The sequence below is a fragment of the Octopus sinensis genome, linkage group LG29 (assembly GCF_006345805.1).
Source record: "Octopus sinensis linkage group LG29, ASM634580v1, whole genome shotgun sequence".
NCBI classification, from domain to species: Eukaryota; Metazoa; Mollusca; class Cephalopoda; order Octopoda; family Octopodidae; genus Octopus; species Octopus sinensis.
In genome coordinates this window covers 549,912-559,105 of record NC_043025.1, presented here as the reverse complement: position 1 = coordinate 559,105, position 9,194 = coordinate 549,912, and the positions used below count along the sequence as shown (strand labels likewise).

Genomic DNA, 9,194 nt, shown 5'->3' with positions numbered 1-9,194 from the left:
TACGGGGACGTAAACACACCAGCATCGGTTGTCAAGTGATGTTGGGGGAGACAAACAGACACAAACATACTTATATGTAAATATACATATATACGACGGGCTTCTTTCAGTTTCCGTCTACCAAATCCACTCACAAGGCTTTAGTCGCCCCGAGGCTATAGTAGAAGACTCTTGCCCAAGGTGCCCCGCAGTGGGACTGAACCCGGAATCATGTGGTTCGTACGCAAGCTACTTACTATACAGTCACTCAGGATAAGCAATAGGCGCAAAATTAAGAAAACACGGGCACGACAATAACAAATATCATATACAGACACACGTGTATAGGTATATTGGCACACAGTTATATGCGTGGGCTAAACCTGCTTCCTAACCATAGGGCTTTGGGTTCAGTCCAATTAAGTAGCACCTTGGGCAAGTACCTTCTACTATAGTCTCTGGCCGACCAACGCCTCGTGTGGATTTGGTGGAGGGAAACGTAAAGAAGCCTGTCGTGTGTGTCACTACCGCTTGACAACCGGTGGTGAGTGTACATAGCCTAGCGGTTAGGCAAAAAGAGTTCGATAGAATAAGTACCAGGTTTAAAAAAGGGAAATTAGTCCTGGGATAAAGTCATTCGACTGAAACTCTTCAAGCCGGTGCCCCAGCATGGCCACAGTCTAATACAGCTGACAAGGTTATTTATACACTGAAAGTTAAAAAAAAAAAATGCTTAATGGCTAAAGCTTAGTGGCGTTTCGAAACTACGTCCTCAGTTAGGCGTAGGAATGGCTGTGTGGTTAAGTAGCTTGCTTACCAACCACATGGTTCCGGGTTCATTCCCACTGCGTGGCACTTTGGGCAAGTGTCTATAGCTTCAGGCTGACCAAAGCATTGGGAGTAGATTTGGTAGACGGAACCTGAAAGAAGCCCGTAGTATGTGTGTGTCCCAACATCACTTGAGAACCGATGCGTCCCCGTAACTTTGCGGTTCGGCAAAAAGAGACCAATAGAATAAGTACTAGGCTTACAAAGAACAAGTCTTGGGGTCGATTTGCTCGACTAAAGGCGGTGCTCCAGTATGGCCACAGTCAAATGACAAGTAAAAGGAGAGTAAAGAGTTTAAATTCTGCCAAGGTCAACTTCGCTTTTCATCTTCTGGCGGTCGGTAAAGTAAGTAGCACTTGAGCATTTCTGTCGATGTAATCGCCAAGCCTCCTAAAAGAATTTCAGACCTGGTGCCCATAGTAATAAAATTAAAGGAGGCACGCTAGCAGAATTGTTACCGCACCGGAAAAATGCCTAACGGAATGTTGTTAGTTTTTACGCTCTAAGCTTAAAACACTGCTCATCCGTTCAGGGTTGATAAAATATGTACAAGAAGAGCTACCGCGGTCGATATAATCGACTAACCACTCTCCCCAGATTTGCTGAGCCTTACAGCAAAAAATAGTTACCGTTGACTAACAAAATGTGTCCCAGTATCTGGATACTTGATTGATTCCAAATACGAAGAGAAAATCTATTCAAGAATTAGAGAAATATGTCAATTGATTGTGATAAGCTTTTATTATTTCAAAGAAATTCGAAAAAAAAATGTTATTTCGAAAAGTAATTCTTTATGTTTAGTATGCAACACAAACAGGAAAACAACGCAATTTTGATATTTCAAAAACTAATTCGTAAGCTTAAATTAATATTGGAAGACTACACACGTGTGTGTATGTATATATCAGACCCACCATTTCTAATAAAATTTAAGATTTAGTATTCTTCAATCTCATCTCCCGTTTCAGCTGTGTCAATACCGACTTCTTCATAATCTTTCTCCAACGCAGCCAAATCTTCGCGCGCTTCTGTGAATTCTCCTTCCTCCATACCTTCATCAACATACCAATGAACAAAAGCTCGCTTGGCATACATTAAGTCAAATTTATAATTTAGACGGGCCCAAGCTTCAGCAATAGCTGTCGTATTGTTCAGCATACACACGGCCCGTTGAACCTCAGCCATGTCTCCCCAGGGATAACAGTTGGGCGTGGGAATTGATACCAACTTTAAACCCCTGTTGGGCACAATCACACAACTGAATTTCTTTTTTCTTTTTATTGCTGCAATAGCAGCGTTAACATCTTTCGAGACCACATCGCCTCGGTACAACAGACAACAAGCCATGTACTTCCCACGGCGAGGGTCACATTTAACCATCTGATTACCGGTTTCAAAGCACGCGTTTGTTATTTCAGAAACAAGCAACTGCTTGTGGTACGCTTTCTCAACCGATATTATTGGTGCATACGAAATCAATGGGAAATGAATACGTGGATAAGGTACAGGTTGGTTTGAAACTCGGTTAAATCGACATTAAGGGACCATCAAACCTTAGAGAAGCAGTAATAGAGCTCACTACCTGAGCAATCGGACGATTAAGGTTGTGTATCTTGGATACCCAACATCTAAATGCTTTTACAGATATCATAAATTGCTTCATTGTCGACCATGAAAGCGCAGTCACAATGCTCTAGAGTGGCATGAGTGGTTAAGACGGAATTGTACGGTTCTACTACAGCTGTAGAAATTCGTGGTGCCGGATAGACTGAAAATTGAAGCTTGTCTTTTTACCAAAGTCAACACTCAGGCGCTCCATTAGCAGAGACGTAAAACCAGAACCGGTGCCGCCACCGAAACTATGAAAAATCAAGAAGCCCTGGAGGCCAGAGCATTGTTCAGTTACTTTATGAATTTGGTCACAGACCGAATCAATGATTTCCTTGCCAACGGTATAGTGACCCCTGGCGTAATTGTTGGCTGCATCCTCTTTACCACTGATGAGTTGGTTCGGGTGAAATAACTGGCTGTATTTTCCAACGCGTATTTCATCTGGAAAATAAGATTTTGAGCAATAATATATCAAACTGGCAATATAAAATTAAAAGAGTTTTCTTAATTAGAGGAGTATGAAATGTAGAGATTCTCAGACAGTTACTTGCTTTATCAGTTCAACAAAATACTTCCATGTACGACATTCCTCAGAATATACTGCTAACAATACTTACATTCAAATACCGGATACATAAACATTCACTATTCCACTCACATTTAACCGATTTTATAGTCGACACATTTTACTGCCGTGATCAGTTTGTACAACAGAATTTTGAAATATTTTCCAATATTCAAGAAAACGGCGTTCGGAAATAAAGCAGTAAAAAAGGAACCACTGCTTCATCACAAATCTTCAAATTTTTTTTCCAACACAGAAAAACATAGAAGATTGATTAACCAGAACATTAAATGCGCGACAGGGCAATTCCTTGTTTAATTTATTTTTGTAAATACAATTTTGAAACGTTTATACTTACCGATAACTGAGGGCTCCAAATCGACGAATATGGCTCTGGGGACACGTTTCCCAGAGCCTATCTCATGAAAGAACGTGCTAGACGAATCATTAGCACCGGAAGATTCAAATGATACTTGACCATTTTGTTGGATTCCATGTTCAAGGCAATAGAGCTCCCAACAAGCGTTACCTATTTGGACGCCTGCTTGTCCTATGTGAACGCTGATACATTCTCTCTGAAAAAAAAAAAAAGTTGTATAATAGAATTATTTTAAAAGCTAGAGAAATCGGACAAAAGTGGGAGTTGAGCCCAAAAGGGAGCATTGCCGTGGTGTCCTGCCTGTTAGAAATAGTCGAATTCCTTCCGATCATACCCTATTGATTAACAAAATGTTTATATCACGCGAACTCTGAATTTGGAAAAGATAGAAATGGTAACTGAAACGCATTTGAACACAAGTTTTCGCCAACAAGAGTCATGCAGAGCTACATAAGAACCTTTAAAATGGTATTTTTGGAGAAATGAAAATAACTGCAATAAGTTGTCTGAGAGCTAAACCATTATACCACAAGAGATAATAGCACAAGATTTATAAATTCAAATCTAATTAAGCACACAAATATTTTAAAACAACCTTCATGTTTAATGTAAGTATTCCGTTCTACTTCATTTCAACACCACTTTACATTGAGACAGTTTCTTCCAGTATAGCTGTGGGTCAATCTAGTAAACGGAAATGGATTTAGCGGTGGCCATGTGGACGCCCGTCAAATAAACTGTAAGGGAAAGTGCACGATGACAATATTTTTTTTAATGTGCGCTCCCTTACGAAAACTATATCAGTTAAGTAAATGGCCTTCCATAAATTCTTTAAAAAATAATCTGATTAACATTTCAATTATCACCGTTCTGAGTATATAAAACAAATTTGGCTGGAGCCAAATGAGTAAACCAAAATAAGATAAATCTGCCTCTTCAATTCTCCAGAATCACATTCGAAAACAGACTCGTACATCAATATTCATCCTTAGACACCAGAAAGACCAAAAACTAGAAGAAATTAAATACCTCGGTCAAATGAAAGGCGATCAAGGGAAAACGATACACATGAAAATGAAACTCGACTAAAGCTAAAATATTCTCCACAGTTTCTTTACGATCTGCTGGGGTAGTTCTTCCCGAGAGATTTATACACGAAGCAGTTAAAGTAGGATTGAAATTAGTCACTCCTTTTACACTATTTAAGACATTTTTTGAAACCCGACGTGTTAACAGTAAAAGCTATACGGCAGACACGGAAAACATACCCAGAAAATATTGCAGTTTCACGATAGAGACTATATTAAATAAATGAAAATATTAGTAAATTCTGACAAACGATTTAAATTCAAAATTGTATTTAATATTTTTTTATATAGTGCTAAATACAATTTTGTGAAGATTAGATGGTTAATGTAGACCGAATTGAAAGTAAATACAGTTTCGTAATACAAAAATTGTTAATGGGTTAATTCTAAGCAAGGATGCGAATAGAGGGGTAATGTTTCTAATGAAGAGGGATTGTGTAAGTCTATATTCCTTCGTTGTAAATTTTGAAGAGATTTTCTCTAAGTTTTCACGGTCGCACTTATGTAGCTCTAGACAAAAATCACTGATTTTTAAAAATTCTTACGACATACTGACTAAAAATCAAAGGTTTTTTTTTTTCTAAATGCTTTTAGAGTTTTCTATACGTTTGTTTCTCATGTAATGTCGTATGTTGTTACATGGCAACTTTTGGCTGTCACATGTTGCTTTCAAATCTAGATGAAAATTCAATTTTAACAAATTCAATATTTGTCGCTATTATGCAAAAGGGTCGAAAGTCCCAAACGCTGCTTTTTCAGAAGGAAAAAAGTTTCACACATTCACAGAAAAACCGTTGTACTGCACTTTGACAATTTTCGATATCTTGCCATCTGAAGCAACTAGAGATACAATATTTCGACCAAAAGAACCGGCTATTGCAAATAAAAATAAATACTGAATAAAACGTATTTGGCTAAATTTAGACGCACGAAAGTTTAACAGAATAGCAACCATATAACATTGCGAAAGCAAGAAAAGATTTCACTAATAAATATGCACAAAATATTTTGTAAATGTGAATAAAGGTTATTATATTCAAAACTGGATTTCCTATAACTTTGTAGAGACAGACTGGAAATAAACGTTGCAATTTACCATTGTTGTCGCGCTGTTTCTGTACCGTTCAAAGTGGAGTCAATAAACAAGACGGGGTTTTCTCTGGCCTTGCTACACATAGTAATATTTTTATTCTCCTCCTACTCTCACTCTTATACTACTCCGTGTTAGCCAATGGTGATCGTATGTTCGAAGACAGTCTCATTGAAGGGTGTGATTTTTGAGGGGGGTAATACATTAATTTTGATTTAATTTTTTTTTTTCAATTTAACACCCCTATACTACAAATGGCTAAACTTAACGTAATGTTTCACATATTGAAATAATTTCACCAACTAATAAACTGAAAGAACAGAGAAGTGGGAGTTGAAGTTCTTGCGTACGGAGCACCAAAAATTTAAATCTGAAAAGGAACAACGAAGATGCTATTTGAACGCGATAACTTTTCAAATGAAATTGGATTATTTTGCTTTTATTCTTCAGTGGTGAAAGGTATGTTTAGAAGATTAATTAAATTCACAAACTGAGAATGACGTTTTAGTTTCAATCTCCATCAGAAGTCACATCTGTTTATCTATCTATATATATATATATATCTGTCTATCTATATATATATCTGTCTATCTATCTATCTATATATCTGTCTATCTAACTATCTATATATATATCTGTCTATCTATCTATCTATATATATATCTGTCTATCTATCTATCTATCTATATATATATCTGTCTATCTATCTATCTATATATATATCTGTCTATCTATCTATCTATATATATATATCTGTCTATCTATCTATCTATATATATCTGTCTATCTATCTATCTATATGTCTATCTATCTATCTATATATATCTGTCTATCTATCTATATCTGTCTATCTATCTATCTATCTATATATATATATATATATATATATTACTTTATTTAAAGCAGCAGAAAATTCAACAAAACCTGTTACTCTGAGTTTCACGTTCCCGTTCGTTGGACAGTTTTTGCTAGAATGGAACCGATATGTCAATTCTATCCAGACTAGTATAAACGCTACACCTTTAAAAATGGACTTGTTTGATTGGTCCTTTACAAATAACGGTCAATTTTCAAGCGATAAACAAAAATGAACTCAAAAAAATATATATATATATTATAAAAAATTATAAAATTCGAGGAAAAAACCTTACATCGAATCTTTTGTATTTTTAACCAAAGATTCGAAGTAAGGTTTTTGCTCGAATTTTATAATTATATATATATATATAGATAGATAGATAGAAGATATAGATATATATATATATATCTATATATATATAATATATATATATAGATAGATAGATAGACAGATATATATAATATATATATATATTATATAGATAGATAGATAGACAGATCTATATATTATATATATATATATAGATAGATAGATAGACAGATATATATATAATATAGATATATATATATAGATAGATATACAGAGATATATATAATATATATATATATATATATAGATAGATAGATAGACAGATTATTATATATATATATTATATATATATATAGATAGATAGACAGATTATATATATATATATCTATATAGATAGATAGACAGAATATATATATATATATATATAATAGATAGATAGACAGATATATATATATATATATATATATATATATATATAGATAGATAGATGATAGACAGATATATATATATATCTATATAGATAGATAGATAGACAGATATAATATATATATAGATATAGATAGATAGACAGATATATTATATATATCTATATATAGAATAGATAGATAGACAGATATATATATATGTATATATATATATAGATAGATAGATAGACAGATATATATATATATATATATATAGATAGATAGATAGACAGATATATATATATATATATATATATATAGATAGATAGATAGATAGACAGATATATATATATAGATAGATAGATAGACAGATATATATATATATAGATAGATAGATAGACAGATATATATATATAATATATATAGATAGATAGACAGATATATATATATATTATATATATATATATATAGATAGATGATAGAAGATATATATATAATATATTAGATAGATGATAGACAGATTATAATTATATATATAGATAGATAGATAACAAGATATATATATATATATATATATATATATATCTATATATATCTATCTATCTATCTATATATATATATATCATATATATCTATCTATCTATCTTATATATATATATATATCTATATATATCTATCTATCTATCTATATATAGTGGTTTTGTCTCTAATAATATTTTATATTTTACTATAAATTGGATTTAACCTAAATCTGATTTTTTTCCCTGTAAATTTGGATTTATTCCCTAATATTTATTATTATATATATATATATATTATCTGTCTATCTATCTATATATATATATATTATTATATATATATATATAATTATATATATATATCTATCTATCTATATATCTATATTATATTATATATATATCTGTCTCATCTATCTATCTATATATATATATATATATATATATATATATATATCTGTATATATACATATTATATACATATATGTACACATATATATATATATGCATATATGTACATATTTATATATATATACTCTCTCTTTTCTCTTTTACTCGTTTACTTGTTTCAGTCATTTGACTGCGGCCATGCTGGAGCACCGCCTTTAGTCGAGCAACTCGACCTCGGGACTTATTCTTTTGTAAGCCCAGCACTTATTTTATTGGTCTTTTTTGCCGAACCGCTAAGTAACGGGGACATAAACACACCAGCTCGGTTGTCAAACAATGCTAGGGGGACTAATACAGACACACAAACACACACACGCATATATATATACATATATACGACGGGCTTCTTTCAGTTTCCATCTACCAAATCCACTCACAAGGATTTGGTCTGTCCGAGGCTATAGTAGAAGACACTTGCCCAAGGTGCCACGGAACAAGCTACTTACTACACAGCCACTCCTGCGCGTATATATATATATAATATATATATATATATATATATTATATAATATATATATATATATATATTATCGATATATATATATATAAATATATATGTATACCTACTTGTAGTCATATGTACACACACGCACACACATATATATATGAAAATTCCTAACTTTGAGTTAGGAATAATATTCCCTCAAATAATTATTATATATATATGGACATATATATATATGCACACACATGAACATATATGTGCGTACGTATATATATATAATATATATATATATACACATGTGTGCATGTGTGTGAGTATATATATTTATACACACACACACCAATTCTATAATTAAGGTTAGTTTGCACGGACATTTACTAAGTAGGGTGGCTCTGTTTATCAAATCAACTGGAACCCTCGTCGTCGTCTTATATATATAGACAAGTGTATACATTTCGTACTTAGAAACACGTATTCGACATATACAAGTATATATATATATATATATATATATATAGGAGTGGCTGTGTGGTAATTAGCTTGCTAACCAACCACATGATTCCGGGTTCAGTCCCACTGCGTGGAATCTTGGGCGAGTGACTTCTGCTATAGCCCCGGGCCGACCAATGCCTTGTGAGTGGATTTGGTACACGGAAACTGAAAGAAGCCTGT

The 9,194-nt window shown here is 33.0% G+C and overlaps 1 pseudogene; it reads right to left on the bottom strand.

Annotated features, from left to right (window-relative positions):
• Window positions 1-1,618: 1,618 nt before the first annotated feature.
• LOC118760851 lies at window positions 1,619-5,567 on the bottom strand (annotated as a pseudogene).
• Between the last annotated feature and the right edge of the window lie 3,627 nt (window positions 5,568-9,194).